The 19,249-nt window shown below is 41.8% G+C and overlaps 1 protein-coding gene across 1 annotated transcript in view; it reads left to right on the top strand.

The window, feature by feature from the left end:
• Grk5 (G protein-coupled receptor kinase 5) overlaps positions 1 to 19,249 on the top strand; it is a 194,532-nt gene that overhangs the window by 608 nt on the left and 174,675 nt on the right. The window lies entirely within an intron of this gene.

Here is a 19,249-nt window from a genome sequence, read left to right as displayed (position 1 = left end):
TCTCTCTCTCTCTCTGTCTCTCTCTCTGTCTCTCTCTCTCTGTGTCTCTCTCCTCTCTCTTCTCTCTCCTCTTTCTCCTCTCTTTCCTCTCTCCTCTCTTTCTCCTCTCTCCTCTGTTCTCTTTCTCCTCTCTCCTGTTTCTTCTCTTTTTCACCTCTTCTCTTCTCTTCTCTTCTCTTCTCTTCTCTTCTCTTCTCTTCTCTTCTCTTCTCTTCTCTTCTCTTCTCTTCTCTTCTCTCTCTCTCTCTCTCTCTCTCTCTCTCTCTCTCTCTCTCTCGTGTGTGTGTGTGTGTGTGTGTGTGTGTGTGTGTGTGTGTGTTGTGGGATTGGAATTAGCAAAAACCAAGTCTTTGCTTGCGCAGGCTGAGTTGATAAAGACTATTGGTGGAAATCATCCTCTGGGAAATTTTCTTAGGGAAATCCCGTCGTTGTGTGGAAGGAAGCCTTTTAAAGGCAAAGTAAGATGTTGAGGAATTAGCCAGTTTATAGAATAATGAAAGGGCGGCTTTACAAGTCACTGAGAAAATAATTTAAAAATTTTTAGGGTGGACTGTTGTTATTAACCACCCCAGCTCCCACCCTGAGGTAAATAAGGCTTAGTTATAGACAAGTGTGCTGCTGTGTTTTGTATGCATCTCACTAAATTTCCTGCATTTAGTTGTCAGGAATAGGTAAGATCCTTAGTAATACCCAGTACCAGGCATTTTGATTTTTGATTCTTGAGCTGAAAAAGTGTTTGGGGTGACAGAAACTTCGATGTCCAAAAAGGTTTGTATTACATGAATGTAAACATACATATTTAGGAAAACTTGGAATTTATGTAACATCACATTTGCCAAGATTTGGATTCTGGTGTGCAATAATTCTATAAGAAGGGGGAGGGTTTGTTGTTGTTGTTTTCCTTTCCTGGGAGAAGATTGTATTTGATATCCAGGGCAGACAGAGTAAGTTTTTTCCCTTCAGAAGGATTCTCTGCAAGTAGCCCGGGAAAATGCCATCCCTACTCCATAATGTTTTCATTCAGCCACTTTGATGAATGAAGGAAGATTTTCTGGCCAGCAATAAAACAACTCATGTTTATCCAGCCCATTCCATCACCTTGTGGCTCAGTACATGGTGTGTGCGGGTATACAACCCACCTTGTGCTATGTTTCAGCAACTCATCTTGGCATTTTGAGGTCACTTGTCATCCTAAAACAGCCACCTGGAAGGCTTGTTTTGGAAGTCCCCAAAGGAGGAAATGCTCTGAAAACTGAGTAGAGTTTCAGATATTTAGGTCTCCCTCCTCTACTGCCCTTCCCCCTAACTTATTTAGAGGTGGGACTAAAGTTTTTGTCCCTCACCCACTAACCTGACATTTTTAGTGAAGTAATACTAAGTGTAGAGTTCTTCACTGGGATGGGGGCAGTGTCTGGAGGTGAAGAAAGCTGCCTGCCTGCAAGCTTTGCAGCCTGCCACCTAGTGGTGGGACACAATGATACATCTCAGGACTCCAGGTTGGGCAAATTGTCTATTAATTCTAAAATTATTTCTTGGGAAATCTCTGGGTATGATTCTATGGGAATCTCTGGGCATGGAGGCCTTTGTATGTTTCACTGATTTATCCTGTTTCCCAGGGAGTCAGCTCCCTTGGATTCTCTATGCTATACATTTATTTATTCCCTCAGCACTGACTTCTTTGCGTATGTTTCACTTTGAGTTGGAAAGTTTTCCCCATCTCCAGTTATTATCTCCACTGTTTTTACTGAATACTGGCTGGTATTTTTGTTTATCGGGTTCGTATATAGGTTTTTCTGGAGTCTTAGAGAGGAAAGCTGTGGACTAGAAGTATAAGTGGAATGATGGACTCCCATTGGGGCCAAATTACTGTGATTAGAAGTACTCAAGAATGTGCCCTTTGTTTTTTTCCTTTTAAAGTCTTTTAGTTTTCCTGTGAGAGTTCAATAGACATCTCCTGGTGAGAAACAGCTTTTAAGAATGCTTTCCAGATGAGAGGGCTTTGCCTGCAAGGAAACAGAGAGACTGACATGTGAGCGATAAATTAATCATGTACATGGAAGCTTCATTTTAAAACTTGTATTTAACGTTTCCCCTTTTATGTCTAAAAAGAGTCTACAATTTTAAGTACTTCTGTTCTATAAAGACTGGGTCTTTATTGAGGCTTTAAACTTATATCCCAATTAACATGGAAGAGTCTAGAAATAAACACATGTTCTTTTTAAAGTTTTCTACTTTAAAGTCATCTTACTGAATTTTAGCAATTCTCCAAATAACTGTATTATTTAGATATTCAGAAATGAATGTTTCCAGAGGTAGAATTTTTGCCTAGCATGTAAAAGGCCTTGATTTGGTCCCTAGCACTATTTTTCCATTTATGTAAAAGGAAGGAAGGAAAGGAAAAGAAAAGGGGGGATGATGGGAATTGAGAAAGGGAGGAAGAGAAAGATAGATGGAAAAAAAAGCTAGGATATAAAAGTGTTTACCTAGCAGGCACCAAACCCCCTGGCTTTGATCCCTATCAGGAATAAACTGTGTGTGTGTGGTTACACTGGACTGTCAATCCTGCCCTTGGGAGGTAGACAGGAGGATCCTAAATTTAAGGTCAGCCACCCTGTCTTGGTGTTGATGTCCAAGTTTAATACGAGATACTATTAAAAAATAGAGAAAAGAGAGAAAGAAAAATTCCAGCTAGGTTAGTGAAGTAACTAATATAGATTTTGTAGTACATGGAAAACAAGCAAACTCCAAAGCACCAAGTTGTTTAAAATGTTTTAAAAACACTTCTTGAAGATTGTTTTGAATGGTTACAGATGAGAAATATAATTGGTGAATGTGAAATTTGAGCAAGTTCTTTTCCCAAAATACATTGTAAACAATTTTAAATGTGGCTTTCAAATAAAAGTTTGTACTCCAAAGAGTACAAACCTGAAAGAAAGACAGATATACTTTGTGAATGTTGTAAAGTGATTTGTCCATATTAGTGAGTACCTTTGGCCCACCTTCCCCCACCCCTTTGAGACAAGGTCTGTGCTGCCCACACTGACCTTAAACTCCCAACTAGGCTGGCCTTAAATTTTTGGTGTTCTTGCCTCCACTTCCCAAGTGCTGGGATTTACAGATCTGTGCCACCCTGCCCAGATTTCTTTCTTTAAATAGTGAAAGTTTATTAAAACTAAGACTGAAAAGCTAGGCATATGTAGTAATGCACACCTTTAATCCCAGCACACAAGAGGTAGGCTAGTGGTCTCTGTGAGTTTGAGGTCCCCCTCCTGTATATGGAGGGTTCTAGGCCAGCCAGGAATATGCCTAATGAGACAATGTCTCAACCAACCAACCAACCAACCTACAAAACAAAGAAACAAATGAATTTGTTTGCTTTCTTTTTTCTTGTTCTTCTCACTGTATCCCTGCTAATTGACTATGTAGATCAGGTTGACCTCACAGCGATCTGCCTGCCTCTGAGTTCCACTTTTGTGAGTTGTTTTGAGATTTATTTATTTATTTATTTTTGTGTATTTTGATGTGTATGAGTTCTCTATTTGCCAGTATGCCTGTGTGACAGAAGAGAGCATCAAATCCCATTATACAAGGTTGTGAACCACCACATGGTTGCTGGAAATTTTACTCAGGACCTCTGGAAGAGCAGCCAGTTCTTTTAACTGCTAAGCCAACTCTTCAGTTGTTTTGAAATAACAAAATATAGTAATCTAATTTCAAAATGCTAAACCTACTGAAGTGTATTGTGTGACTTGTTTATTTGTCTTGTATGAGAAAGCATCAAGTTGGTTTTGATCTTTCCTAGGCATTAAGCTTTCCTAAGAAATAGTTAAGGAACAAAGAAATAAGCTGAGGCAAAATTCATTCCAATTTATGAAAATGAGCTAAGTGATTTAAGCATTTAATGAAAAGGGACCAAGACCATGTCTTCTATCTATTTACATTTCAGAATCTCAGAAAATTGGCAGGCAAACTCTTGTTGAAATATTGGTAGTGAGAGTGTTTGCAGAATGCCTTTTATTTCTTTTTGGTTTATTTTGCAGTAAAAATTTCCTTTCCTTTCCTTTCCTTTCCTTTCCTTTCCTTTCCTTTCCTTTCTTTTTCTCTCTTACTGTCTAGATTTGTTATATTGCTATGGAGCAGTACTGGTGAGAGGAACATTTACAAGAAATTACCTTTCCTTTCTTCACAGGCTAGCAGTCATAGCCCTATCTGATTATAGAGATTTCAGAACTGGACATATATCCTTGCTTTTCAGGCTAGCAAGCACTGGAACAGAATGACTCCACTATTTGTTACAATTTCTGAAAACCGGACTGTACAAGAAAAATTTCCTAGATAAGGCTGTGACTTTTTGCCTGTATCTTTCTGATGATCAAGATTAGGGACCTGGTAGAAGGTGAACTTGGGGCCTGGGAGAGGCCAGGGAGTCTAACAGGAGGAAAGAAACCAGTGTCTAGGGTTGGGAGAAGAAGGCTTTGCCTTTGATAGCTGATAGGCTTGGAATTCCATGGCAGATTAAAAGCCTGCTTTCCCCTTGAGTCCTTAGTTTCTGATGCTGGAGCTGGAACATTGTTGGAATAAGTTGTCAGAAGGAGAGACAGAGCTACCCAAAGCTTCTTTCTTCAATCTGAGGACTCAGAAGAGTGATAGCTTTCGTTTTGGCAGCTGGTATGTGTGAAAGCAGCCTGGCCTATTAAACACAATACTGTTAAGCTGTTAAATGAAACTGCTTCTTCATGTAGCTTCCTTTTCAATATCTACAACATAGAGATAGAGAAACCAAAAGCAACATTCAGAAGGCCTGACTTTCCAACAGAAGATTTCCAAATGATAATTGTGTTTCATCTAGCTGCCTGTTTTTTTTTTTTTTTTTATAAGCATCAGATAAAGGCCCACAAGACTCTCATCTTTCAGTAGCTTAGATGCTGCTTGTCAGATTCTAAACTCTAAAAGATCTTGATCTTTCAGTACCCAAACCAAACCTTGCTTAAGTGATATCTTTAAAAGCCAGAGCTCTTGTAGTGGCTTGCTAAATGATGGCCTTTGGGCCTGCACTGCAGGCTTTAAGAAAGCCCAAGTGGGTTTCAGAAATGTTCTACACATGACCACATTTGCTTTTTCCAAGCAAGCACTGTTCAGCTCTCAACCCATTCCTGGGGACTGTCAACATTCTTAGGAAACCATCTAGGCCTGTGGGCAGTATTTAAAGTTAATATTTGTTGCCAATGAATATGTGGATCAAGATAAAACATTATACTACCTTGACTTTTTTTTTTTTTTTTTTTTTTTTTTTTGACACATTTGCCTGGAATTTCCTGTGTAGCCCAGGCTGGCCTCAAACTGGCAACATCCTTTTACCTCAGCCTCTGAAGTGCTGAAATGACTGGTGTGAGCTGCCGTGCCTTGTTATAACATCTAGATATTCCTAATGAAAAAGTGCTATTGCTGAGATTTATGTTTAGAAAGTGAAGACAATATTGTTCATTTAACTATCACTCAAACACCAGAGAACACGTTCCTTTTGTATAAATCATGCTACTTTTTTAAAAAAGAAAACGATCTCTTCGTGATTGAGTTCTCCACCCATTCTCATTAAAAAAAAAAAGTTCTTAAATTGTCTTCTGAACTCTTACAAGAGTAAAACATTGATGTGTACATTCACTCATCAATGGGTTTTTGAAGGTTCCTTGGCAGAAGTGATACTTTGGATATCAGCTTTGGATAAATACATTTAGAGGTGGACTAAAAGAGACAATTGGGTCTGGTGTGGTAGTGCGTTCCTTAAATCTCAGCACTCTGGAGGAAGAGCCAGGCAGATGTCTGAGTTATAGGCCAGCTTGGTCTATGTACTAAGTTTCAGGCTAGCTACATAGTGAGACCCTGTCTCAAATAAAACAAAACAAAACAAAAAACAATTTGAGCACATGGTTTACTTTTATTTATTTATTTTTAGTGGTACCTGGGATTAAACTCAGGGTCTTAAGCTTGTTAGGCATATAACACTGATGGTATATGCATCAACCCTTTTTAGCCTCTTTTTTTTTTTTTTTTTCTTCCCCAAGACAGGGTTTCTTTGTATTGCCCTGGTTGTTCTGGAACTCACTTTGTAGACCAGGCTGACCTTGAACTCAGAAATCCACCTGCCTCTGCCTCCCAAGTGCTGGGATTAAAGGCATGCACCACCACCGCCCGACCTTTTTAGTCTCTTTAAACTAGAAAATTAGGTATGAACAGGGCTGGATGTTTTCTTTTCCTTAAGGAGTTGAGGTTGAGTAGACACTATGGACTTTGTTGTGTCTAGACTTTAGACAGTGGTCTGAAGGATGCATATGTCATTTAAAATGATTTAAAATTATACTTGTACTAGGTGAGGCTTATGTCTGTAAGAATTGCCATGAATTGAAGACCAGCCTACACTACAGACTGAGATTCTGGATTTAAAAAAACAAAACAAAACCAAAAAACACCCCCAAAACTAAAGAATCCAAGTTTATTTGTGAGGGATGGGCTTGAATCTTCTAGGGTGTGGTGCATTTTCATCAGAATCCTTGGTGGTGCACACCTTTATTCCCAGCACTGGTTTACATGGAGTTTTGGGGCTATACAAGAAAGCCTGTCTCAAACAAGCAGACAACAAATCAAATCAAACCAAACCAAACCAAACCAAACCAAACCAAACCAAACCAAACCAAACAAAATTAGCTCTTTCATATGGAAACCATCCAAACAAACAAACAAACAACAAACAGGAAAGAACCAGCAAAGCCTTTTGAAACACCTGGTTTAAGATTGAAAAGATAGAGGCTGCCCTCCTTTCTGGACTTCTGTTGGGTCTGGGTTATATGCTTTGACATGGTACTGAAAGGGAGACAAAGGAGAGGGTGGGCTGGCCAGCTCCAAGTTGATATGTAGAGCTTGGGACTGACTCAATTTACTTAGTTCAGGAATGGAGATAGTGGTAGTGGTAAGCCACCATATTCCCCCCACCTCCCTTCATTTATTGTTGGGAAACTTACCTAAATTGAGCAACTATCTTTCCTGATTTTTTTTTTTCTTTTTGTTTTTTTTCGAGACAGGGTTTCTCTGTGTAGCCCTGGCTGTCCTGGAACTCACTCTGTAGACCAGGCTGGCCTTGAACTCATAAATCCACCTGCCTCTGCCTCCCAAGTGCTGGGATTAAAGGCATGCACCACCACGCCCGGCCTGTCTTTCCTGATTTTAATGAAAGTATGGTATAAACACATATAGAAACCTCATGTTCCTTTAGTTTTTTTAAATTATTTTCATTATGCGATAATATTACTATGTAGCTCAGGCTGACCTTAAACTCATGATTATTTTTCCTCAGCTTCCCAAGTTCTGGGTTTATAGATATGTACTATCATACCATGCCTGGCTCCGTGTTCTTTTTTGAAATTTCTAGTGTGAGTATATATTGAAAAGTCATTTTTTGAAGAGGGGGAAAATATGTTCTGTAAGGTGTCTCAGTTACTGTTCTATTGCTGTGAATTGACACTGACTAAAGCGTTATAAGAGAAAGCTTTAGTTGGGGGCTTGTTTACAGTTTCAGAGGGCAAGTCAATGACCATCATAGCAAGTACTATAGCAGGCAAGCATGGCACTGAAGCAGTAGCTAAGAGCTTTCTTTTTATTTTTTCTTTTATTTTTTTGTGATAGACTTTCTGGCTGTCTTGGAACACAATATGTAGTAGACAAGGCTGTCTTTATACTTACAGAGATCTTCCTGCCTCTGCCTCCTAAATGTTGAGTCTAAAGGTGTATGCTGCTCACAATGCCCGGTAAGAGCTTACATTTGATCCAGAAGCAGAAGACAGAGAGCCTGGATTTGGCTATGGGCTTTTGAAACCTCTCAATATGTAACCCTGGCTGGCCAGGGAATTCTCTATGTGGGGCAGGCTAGCTAACCAACTCATAAAGATCCACCTGCCTATGCCTCCCAAGTACTTGCTCAGGGACATACCTTTTCTAAGGCTACATCTTCTAATCCTTCCTAAGCAGTCCATTAACTGGGGACTCATATTCAAATATATGAGCCTATGGGGGCTATTCTCAGACCACCACTCAAAGACGGGGGGGGGGGGGAGGGGGGAGAGAAGCTTACATAGACTTCAAAGAAGTGATCTAAAATGAGGGTGAAAATGGGGCAAAGCAATTTGAAGTATTTCCACTTCTTCCCAGCAGACTAGACTGAGAATAGCAAGAAGATAAAGATGTTAAAGTCAGACTGCTTGCAACTTCATCACAGTGATTTCTCCCAAAAGACCATTTCTTGTAAGATTTGAAACCTTTAAACAATAACTCAGATGACGCATACTTGCAAAGGAGGGAAAGCATTTGAAACACTAAGACAATTAGTTACTTTTTCTTTCTTGTCTGAAGCTGGGAACTCTATTTGAAATGGTGCCAGAGTTAATCCTCTTGACAGACACTCATAAATCAGATCACTTTTGATTGGGCTGTCTATGGCTCAAGGAACTTGTAATCTATGGAAGATCAATATTGTTTTAAAAGTCAAGGATGAAGTGAACCTCTAAGGACAGCTTCCAGGGTCTGCTCAGAAAGCAAAAGGAAAGCTAGGCAGTGGTTGTACATGCCTTTAATCCAGGGAGCGCCATCTTCTTCTTTTTTTTTTTTTTAAAGAAGCTCATGCTTGGCTTCATTGCTTTAGGACATTAAAAAAAATACACTTCCTTTATTATGTGTATGTACCAGGGTGCATGTGTGGAAGTTGGAGGACAACCTATAGGAATCAGTTCTTTCTTTTTATTGTGTGGGCCTCAGTGATTGAGATGAGGCTGGTAGGCTTGGCGCAAAGTGGCTTTACTGGATAAGCCATCTTGGCTGCTCAAGGTATTTTTTTTTTTTTAATGTAAATACTCACAAGGTTTTAATGGTGACAGAAAGTGAACCTGTCAGCCTTCCTGTTAAAAGGGACACATATGAACCATAACTTCCCATCTAGACTTTGATGTTAGTCAAGTGCCAATTTGAGATAACCTGGGTTGAGTTTCCTTTTAAATGGTTAATGGCCAGTGCACAAATCCTTGCATTAGGTGATTCTAGTTGACTAGTATAACTGAAGGTTAGGGAGGTGATTCTGTCAGTAAAGAGCTTCTTTTGCACACATGAATACTAGAGATTAATCCCCAGAACCCATGTAAAAATGTCAGGTGTACAGACATGCACTTCTAATGTCAGAGCTGGGAGGTATGGACAGGTAGAAAACCTAGGGCTTGCTAGTCCCAGTCTACCCTAATTGGTAAGAGAGTCCCCTATCTCAAAGGAGATGAATATTGTTTTGGGGATGACACCCAAGGCTGTTCTCCTCTGGCCTTCATATACACAAGTACACACATGCACAGGCATTTGTAAACACATATTCATGCACATAAACAAAAGTATAATTGCATCCCCTTGCTGGGGGTGATTGCTGTAGTTGAAGAGTGAGTAGGATATGTACATATATGTGCATGCTCACATACACATGAAAATGTGTCCATCTATGGCTTTGATTCTACCTATGTTTTCCCTCTGCCTATGTTCTGCCTATAACACTTTAAATTATCAAGGTGTCTTAGTTAGGGCTTTGTTGCTGTGAAGAGACACCATTACCATGGCAACTCTTATAAAGGAAAATATTTAATTGGGGCTGGCTTACAGTTTCAGAGGTTTAGTTCATTATCATGATGGTGGGAAGCATGACGGTGTGCAGGCAGACATGGTGCTGGAGGAGCCAAGAGTTCTACATCTTGATCAGCAGGCAACAGAAGGAGACTGTATGCCACACTGGGCATAGCTTGAGCATAGGAGACCTCAACACTCACCCCCACGGTGACATACTTCCTTAGCTAGGCCACACCCACTCCAACAAGGCCACACCTACCAATAGTGCCACTTTCTATGGGCTGGGATTCAAACACCTAAGTCTATGGTGGCCATACCTATTCAAACCACCTCTCAAGGTTAGCCATGTGGTATTTCTCCTGGTGGGGCTATACTAAAGACTTGTCCCTAAAGAACAGGGCATCAAAGCAGATGGGGGAAGTGATAAGAGAGCTACATCATTGCGTGTCCTTGGCAGAGCTGGGAGGTGGGTAGTGGGCAGGCTAGCTGATATGGGCCTACCCTGTTCTCTCGTCAGAATACCTTTCCTACTTCTTAGGTCATGCTTGACTGTGGACTCTGCCTGAGGGTGACATCTTAGACATATGCTCAAGTTCCTACAGTTTTCTTTAATACAGAAGTGGAAGCTAGAGAGAAGGAGATCAGTACCCCATCTCCTTCCTGAAGCTGGAGCATGAAGTGGCCTTTCCCCCAGCATCCCTTTTGTATTCTTCAGCATTAACTTTATGAGTAATTGCATCCAGAGTTCTTGTCAGTCTCTTTCCCTCTCTTTCCCTCTCTCTGTCTCCCCCTTCCCTCTCTCCTTCTCTCTCTCTCTCTCCCTTTCTCCCTTTCTCCTTCTTTCCCTTTCTTTGTGTGCCATGTATTATTTGTTGCCCTCAAGTCCTAGCCAGAAGCAGTATGATGTCACTGCTTAATAATGAGGGGACAGGAGGCCATGCCTTTGCCTTTGATTGCTATTGAGATGTAGTTCTGCTATCTCAGGCAGGGGAAAGGTGAGGGATTACCCATGTATAGGACAGAGGGAGGCTGGCCAGTGTAATTGGCCTGCATAGTTGATAAAAGGTGTTGTGAAACATCATATGAAATGGAATTCCATCTTTGTTGAATCTTGGAAGCTCTTTTGAAGTAGAAAGAGACTGAAGAAGGATCAACAAGTGGCCAGGAAAAGCAGCTTCAAGAGCTGATGCTTTGTCCTAATGTTGTCATTAATATGCCTAGATCAAGTACATTAGGTCATGTAAACAACATCCATGAGAAGGAATAGTGGGGAGTGCAGTGAGCATAAGAATTGGGATGTTGACTTCATTGGTATAGGTTACCTCAGTGTTCTCCTTACCTCGGGGCTTGAGTGTTGTAAGTGGATGTCCATAGGCCTGCATTTGTGGTGTGTGTGTGTGTGTGTGTGTGTGTGTGTGTAGGGGGTGATGGTATCAGAGGAGGGTGTGCTTGCAGCATCATTGGTATTCAAAAGAATTTCCAGAATAAGTAATGGTGCTGTGTCTCTGTTGTGGGAAGGGGAACTGGACAGCAGAGACCCTAAAGGAAATATGTGGTGAGAATAGCTTGCTGTATAAGACGAGGACTTCCAGGAATCCATGTGAAAATGGTGAAAAGACTTGTGTTCACTGATTAGGTCTTGGGCTTACCGCCAAACTTAACTAATGAGTTCCAGGACAGGGAGAGTCCCTTCCCCCCACCTTCCAAAATGTTGACAGACAGGCATGGTGGCATATACCTTTAATCTCAGCATTTGGGAGGCACAGGCAGGTGGATCTTTTATGAGTTGGTTAGCTAGCCTGCCCCACATAGAGAATTCCCTGGCCAGCCAGGGCTACATATTGAGACCCTGTTTTTAAAACAACAAAAAACGGTGTGTATAGAGATTGACCTGATCTACAGGTGTGGACACGCACACACACACATACACACACACACACACACACCGATTCCATGTCATAACACAATAGATGATAAATTAGGAAATGTTTTAGCATGGCAAAGAAAGATTACATAAGGGTAGAGGACCAATAGGAAAATGTTTTCCAAATGTTTGTCTTAACTGTGAAAAATGTTTGGCAAACTCACCCTTCCCCCTGAGTTGGAAGTGGTTTGTTTTAGTTGTTTTCCCAGAAATAAATATTTGCATTCAAGCAAATGTTCAAGGCAAATAGTTTTCCCTGGTTCTGAGGCTGTGTTCCTTGAAGATCCTTCATGCTAACTCCATCCCTCTTTTGGCCAGATCAAAGGTATCCTAGGACGGGTTCATCACATGTTTTTCATGTCACTGAAGAATTGAGACTGAGCAGAAAGGAAAGAAAATAGGAAGCTAGGCAGTGATTCTTCTAAACATAGGATGTCAGGGACCTGGTATTTGAAGGATGCCTTTCTACTCACGGGCTGGGAGGCTGGATCCAATTAAGACAAAGAAAATGTATGCTAACTCAGAGGAAAAATTTCTAAACAGTCAATTCTGTAATCTCTCTGAAGAGGAGGAGACCAGCATGATGAAGTTTTATGGATGATGCCAAACCCTGTGATATATAATAATTAGTAACCACCAGTTATTCCACCACATACTCATTCCCCAAACCACTAACCACTGCCTGGGATGGAGTGCCCTGGCCCTAGATACTTGCTCCAGATGTTTTCCCATCAGTAGTATCCAATTAGAAGGAATAAACAAATAAACAAACAAGTAAAAAACAAAGCTGGACTTTGTGGCACACATCTTTAATCCCAAGATTTGGGAGGCAGAGCCACTTGGATCTCTGTAAGTTTGAGGCCAGCCTGGTCTACATAGTTCTAGGACAGCCAAAGCTACATAGTGAGAACCTGTCATGAACAAACAGATGGAAAACCCAAAACCAAACCAAAGCAAAAAACCAAACCAACTAAACAAACAAAGAACCCCTCCCCCTGAAAAAACCTCAAAGCTTAAAAGGTAGCAAATTGTCAATTCAGGAAAGAGAAGCTGGAGATCCTCAGATGGCTGAGTATGTTACTAAGGGGAAGGTGAGTCTTTGGATACCATTGGAATACACCTGTTGGGTTACTCTTCAGTAATTATCAGAATACTAATGCTTGTTTGGTGTTCTTGCTTTTTTTTTTTTTTTTTGTCAGTTTAAAAACGTTTCAGGCTATGTGTGCATTCTCTGGTTGATGGTTCAGTTTCTGAGAACTCCCCTGGGTATACCCCCGCCCTGGTGCATTAGCTTTCTGCAGGATTTGTCACATCCTCTTTCACTGAGGCCAGACATGGCAGCCCTCTGCTATGTAAGTGCCAGGGGCCTGGAACCAGCCCGTGTATGCTCTTTGGTTGGTGGCTCAGTCTCTGGGAGCTCTCAGGGGTCCAGGTTAGTCGACACTGTTGGTCTTCTTGTGGGGTTGCCATCTCTTTGAGGGAACTTCAGTCCTTCTCCCAACTTTTCCATAGGGAAGACCTCTATCCAATGTTTGTCTGTGGGTCTCAGCATCTGTATCAGTCAGCTGCTGGTAGAGCCTCTTAGAGGGTGGCTATCCTATGCTAACACAATATAGCATCACTAATAGTGTGAGGGATTGGTGCCTGCCCATGGGATGGGTCTCAAAATGGGCCAATCACTGGCCAGACATTCCTTCAGCCTCTGCTCCATCTTTGTCCTTGCATTTCTTTTAGACAGGAACAATTTTGGAAGGAAAGTTTTGTTGGTGTCTTGGTGTCCCCATCCCTCCACTGGGGGTCCTGTCTGACTACTCGAGGTGGTTTCTTCAGGTTCCATCTCCCCACTGTTGGGTATTTTGTCTAACGTCACCCACATTGTGTCCTGGGAGCCTCCCCCATCTCAGGTCTCTGGGACTTACAAGAGTTTTTTTCCCAACCCCCATCCCTGGCAGCTGTATATTTCTATTCATCCATCTGGCCCTCTGGGCCTCTCTCCTGTCTCCCCTCATACCTGACCCTGCTCTTCCTCTCTCCTCCTCTTTCCCTCTCCCTTCCTCTGCTTCCCATGACTGTTTTGTTCCCCCTTCTAAGTAGGATTTAAGCATTCTCACTTGGGCTTTCCTTCTTTTTTTTTGTTTTTTTTTTTTTTTTTGTTTTTTGTTTTTTCGAGACAGGGTTTCTCTGTATAGTCCTGGCTGCCCTGGAACTGACTTTGTAGACCAGGCTGGCCTCGAACTCAGAAATCCGCCTGCCTCTGCCTCCCGAGTGCTGGGATTAAAGGCATGCGCCACCACGCCCGGTTTGGGCTTTCCTTCTTATTTAACCTCTTTGGGTCTGTGGTGTATAAAGGGCCCTGGCACATATGTATAAACAAACAAACAAACAAACAAACCAAACCAAACACAATTACCAAGCCCTTTTGACCTTTTTCTCTTCTTTTCTTTTCTTTTCTTTTCTCTTCTTTTTTTTGTTCATCTTTCCTTTCTTATGAACCCTGCAATTTACTTTTCTTCATCCTTACAGGTAAATTTCTGAGGCTCAAGAGATAAATTATTTATGCCAGAACATGTAGCTAGTTCAGAGCTTGTTCCTCTATGTCAGATTCTCTTTCAATATTGTCACATATGCTGTCCTCAGTCACCTGACTAGGTGTTCTGGACAGCATTGCTACCCTACACAGGGCATTAAATGCTGAATGGAGTGTACAGTTAGAAGTTGTTGTGCAATAGGAACCATTCCATCACAGTCTTATGGTTTTAGACAATACTTGCTTTCTCATGAAAATTTAAGTGAGGGAAAACATTGATGAGGAATTAAAATGTCTCCCATGATCTCTGCTGCCAGTCCCATCATACAGGCCACTCAGAGGTGGTACTAGGTAGCTTTTATTTTATTTTTAAAATTTTTCTATGTGTGTACTTGTCTTATATGAATGTATATGTAAGTCAGAGGTCAACTTTGAGTGTCATTCTTTGGGCACCATCCACCTTGGTTTTTAAAACAGGGTCTCGAACTAGTTTGGATCTCATTAAGTAGACTGGCTGGCCAGAAACATGGTGATCCCCGTCTCTGCCTCCCAAGCCTTGGGGTTACTACTATGTGCCACTGTTACTGGCTTGCTATTTATCCACCCATCCATCCATCCATCCATCCATCCATCCATCTATCCATCCTTCCAGTTTTTCTGTGTGGTTCTAGCTGTCCATCCTGGAGTTTCTGTATAGACTCTGGGTCCTCAGTGCCAGGATTAAAAGCACATGCTATCATGCCTGGCCTTTACTGGCTTTTTAAAAGATGGAATCTGGGGATTCAATGCCAGTCTTCATATTTGCAAGGTAAATACTTTATGGATGAAGTTATCTCTCAGACCCCTTCCTCAGATGCACCTTTTAGGTGGCCATGTTCCCAGCCTTGTATGTAGACACATGAGTAAGAATGGCTCCTCCCATTCACACTGTTCTGCAGTTGTTTTCAGTCAATAGCATGTTGCAGAGACTTCTCATCCTGTTTTTACAATTTCTCATGAAATGAATGGGTTGGGAAAAATTGTCTTCGAATCTGAGTGTTTGATGGAGTGCTGGGTATATTCTAACAGATCCTTAGGGGTTATCCAGTTCTAAAGACGTGCCTTTCACTAATTTTGTATCTAACCCCCCAATTTGGATTTTCCAAATTTAAAGCATCAGCAGTGTAGGAATAGGTTACCTATTGTGTCTTTCTGTATTTTAAAGACTTATCTTTATTCCCCCCCCCATGGGAATATTTTCCTCCCCTGTGGGAAAATGTGTTGTAATTTCTGTAATGGAGTTAAATGACCTGAGGGTTATTTAAAGCACATTTTCTTATGAGACAGTAAAGTGATACATGTGATGTGACATTTTTGAGAGCATTGGAATTTAACATCTTTCACCTGTGTTATTCAGTCATCTTTCCTCACAGCATTTAAAGCTTGGATTAGAGAAGAAGTCAAGGTTGAATCTGAGTGTGTAAACAGACAGGAAATGCAAGCTTGGAAAACAGATCCACAGCTTTTGTTATTTCATTTTATTTGTGTGTGTGTGTGTGTGTGTGTGTGAGAGAGAGAGAGAGAGAGAGAGAGAGAGAGAGAGAGAGAAGGGAGGGAGAGAAGGAGAGGGAGAGGAAGAAGGATAGAGTGCCTGTTATAGCAGGTTCTGGTAAGAGGATAATCTTCTACATTGTTTTTGAGGCCTCTTGTTTTTGCCTCTCATCTTGCAGTAGGAGTACAGAGATTACAGGTGTATGCCATTGCACCTATCTTTTTTAAGGGGACTCTGAGAAGTTGATTGAGACTGTTAGGCTTGTATTACAAACTAAGTCATCTTTCTCTCCCTAGACCTACAGCTTTTCTTGGTGATCCATCACATATCTCTTATTTACTTATTTAGGCAGAGATTTACTGTGTAGCCCAGGGTATCTTTGAATTATACATAGCAGTGGCTGGCCTGGAACTCATAATGCTTTTGCTTCAACCATCAAATTACTGGTATTACAGGTGTGTGCCTCCACATCCAGTTTATTTTTCTCACCTTTGAGTATCATGACCATTCTGTGAAGTAGACTTGGGACTTATATTGGGTTAAAATCCCAAGTTTGACTGTGTGGTGGTATTTGCCTTTAATCCCAGCACAGGGATGGGGGTCGGGTAAATGTGGCAAGGGGTAGGTGGATCTCTTGAGTTTGAGACTAGTCTGCTCTACAGAGGGAGTTCCAATATAGCCAGGGCTACACAGAGAAACTGTCAAAAACCAAAACTAAACAAGCAACCCAAGTTAGGAAGGAAACCAAACTTAGAGAGGTAAAGTGACTTCCTAGTCACTTTAGGATCACACAGCTAGGATGTTCCCTTCTTCCTCTAGTGCAGGGGTTTTCAACCTGTGGGTTGAGACCCCTTTGAGGGTTGAACAACTTTTCACAGATTTCGCCTAAGACTGTTTCAGAAAGCACAGATATTTATATTATTGTAGAGGAAATTGTAAACCAGCAACCTGGCTACTCTGTCAAGGGATTACATCCAAAGACCTTCTTGTTGGAATACCATAGACCTATAATCCTTCTGGCTAATTAGAGACACACTTTGTTTTTGTTTTTTTGTTTGTTTGTTTGTTTGTTTCTTCGAGACAGGGTTTCTCTTTGTTGCCCTGGCTGTCCTGGAACTCACTCTGTAGACCAGGCTGGCCTTGAACTCAGAAATCTGCCTGCTTCTGCCTCCCAACTGCTGGTATTAAAGGCGTGCACCACCACCACTGCCCAGTTTGAGACACACCTTTAATCCCAAACACCAATAACTGATTGAGGGGCAGACAATGTGACAAATCAGAGAAATATTTGACAGAATGAGTCAGAGACAGGATGCACCCAACTCTTATGGGAACAGCACAGCAAAGAGGCTATTTAAGAGCAGTGCAGGGTCTCTGGCTTTATGTGGAGTTCTTTGATCCACTTAGACTTGAGCTTTGTACAAGGAGATAAAAATGGATCAATTCAAATTCTTCTACATGAGAACTGCCAGTTGTGCCAGCACCATTTGTCAAATGGTGTCTTTTTTCCACTGGATGGTTTTAGCTCCCTTGTCAAAGATAAAGTGACCATAGGTGTGTGGATTCATTTCTGGGTCTTCAATTCTATTCCATCGATCTACCTGTCTGTTGCTGTACCAGTACCATGCAGTTTTTATCACAATTGCTCTGTAGTACAGCTTGAGGTCAGGCATGGGAACAAAACACCCATGGAAGGAGTTACAGAGACAAAGTTTGGAGCTAAGACGAAAGGATGGACCATGCAGAGACTACCCCACCTGGGGATCCAGCCCATAATCAGCTACCAAACCCAGACATTATTGCATATGCCAGCAAGATTTTGCTGAAGGGACCCAGATATAGCTGTCTCTTGTGAGACTATGCTGGGGCCTAGCAAACACAGAAGTGGATGCTCACAGTCAGCTATTGGATGGATCACAGGGCCCCCAATGGAGGAGCTAAAGAAAGTACCCAAGGAGCTAAAGGGATCTGCAACCCTATAGGTGGAACAACATTATGAACTAACCAGTACCCTGGAGCTCTTGACTCTAGCTGCATATGTATCAAAAGATGGCCTAGTCGGCCATCACTGGAAAGAGAGGCCCATTGGACTTGCAAACTTTATATGCCCCAGTACAGGGGAATGCCAGGGCCAAGAAGTGGGAGTGGGTGGGTAGGGGAACAGGGTGGAGGGAGGGTATAGGGAACTTTTGGGATAGCATTTGAAATGTAAATAAAATTAATAATAATAATAATAATAAAGCAGTGCAGGGAGAGTCAGTCAGTTGGGAGTCAGTGCAGTGAGTACAGTGAGTGCAGCACAGTGAGTGCAGTGCAGTGCAGTGAGTGCAGTGCAGTGAGTGCAGTGCAGTGGAGCTGAGTTCCTTAGTGACTTCATGCAGTTCAGTGCAGGTCAGCAGAGGCAGGTGAAGCCAGAGAATAAGGAGCCAGAAGATTAGAACAAATTGCCAGAGTTAGTTTGAGGCCAAGCTCAGCAATTCTGCGAGAAGCTGAGAGAAGCCAGATTGGATCAGTCAGCTTGGAGAGGAGTTCAAGCCAGAACAGCTGAGTTGAACCAGCCAGCCAAAGTTTAGAAAGAATTAGAAAGGGCGAGCTTATTCAACAGTAAGCCTCCAAGATGACAACTACATCTGGCAAAATAAAAGTGCATTTATACAGTACAATTCATAACAGCAAAAATTACAGTTATAAAGTAGCAATGAAGATAATTATATGTTTGGGTCACCACAACATGAAGAACTGTACTAAAGTTGCAGTAATAGGAAGGTTGAGAATCAGTGCTGTAGTGCTACCACACCCCATGGTTCCCACCTCTCAAGGCTCTTATTTTGGCTCTATGGTTCATAACTTTTCCTACCATAGGGGTAGAGGGAGAATAAATGTATCAGACCCAGGATCAGAAATTGTCTCAAGGACTGGGGTACCTTTTCCTAATTCTCTGAGATGTGCATTGGCTGATTCAGGTCCACTTAGATCTTTTATGCCTGATTTCGTTGGTACAGCATTCTCTTCTGTAAGATTTTATGGCTCTTTTGGTAACTACTTTGGTTGATAGTTTGCATGTGATTTATCCAAGGGAGGGTGATAAGATTCCCACCCAGAGAATTAAAAGCTTGGCATGAGCTGGGCAGTGGTGGTGCACATCTTTTCACCCAGGACTTGGGAGGCAAAGGCAGGCAGATCTCTGAGTTTGAGGCCAGCTTAGTCTACAGAGTGAGTTCCAGGGCAGCCAGGGCTAAGCAGAGAAATCGTGACTCAAACAAAAAATAAACAAGCAAAAACTAACAATCAAACAAAAAAGCTTGGTGTGAGGTAGATGCTAAAGCTTAGGTCTTTGATAACTCTATAGCTGTTGGTAGGAGTGGCACTCTCTTCCCAGAAACTTTTTTTTTTTTTTGGCTTTTTGAGACAGGGTTTCCCTGGTTGTCCTGGAACTCACTTTGTAGACCAGGCTGGCCTTGAACTCAGAAATTTGCCTGCCTCTGCCTCCTGAGTGCTGGGATCAAAGGCGTGCGCCACCACGCCTGGCTCCCAGCACCATTTATAAGATTGTGAATTAGCACTGTGCCACTCTGCAGAGTAAGTATGTGGAGATAAGGCCATGGATGAGCTGTGGACCTGA

Source organism: Mus caroli, unplaced genomic scaffold, assembly GCF_978045245.1.
Source record: "Mus caroli unplaced genomic scaffold, Mus_caroli_1 scaffold_20, whole genome shotgun sequence".
Taxonomy (NCBI): domain Eukaryota; kingdom Metazoa; phylum Chordata; class Mammalia; order Rodentia; family Muridae; genus Mus; species Mus caroli.
The sequence above is the reverse complement of the archived record's forward strand: the minus strand, read 5'-3'. Positions and strand labels throughout refer to the sequence as shown.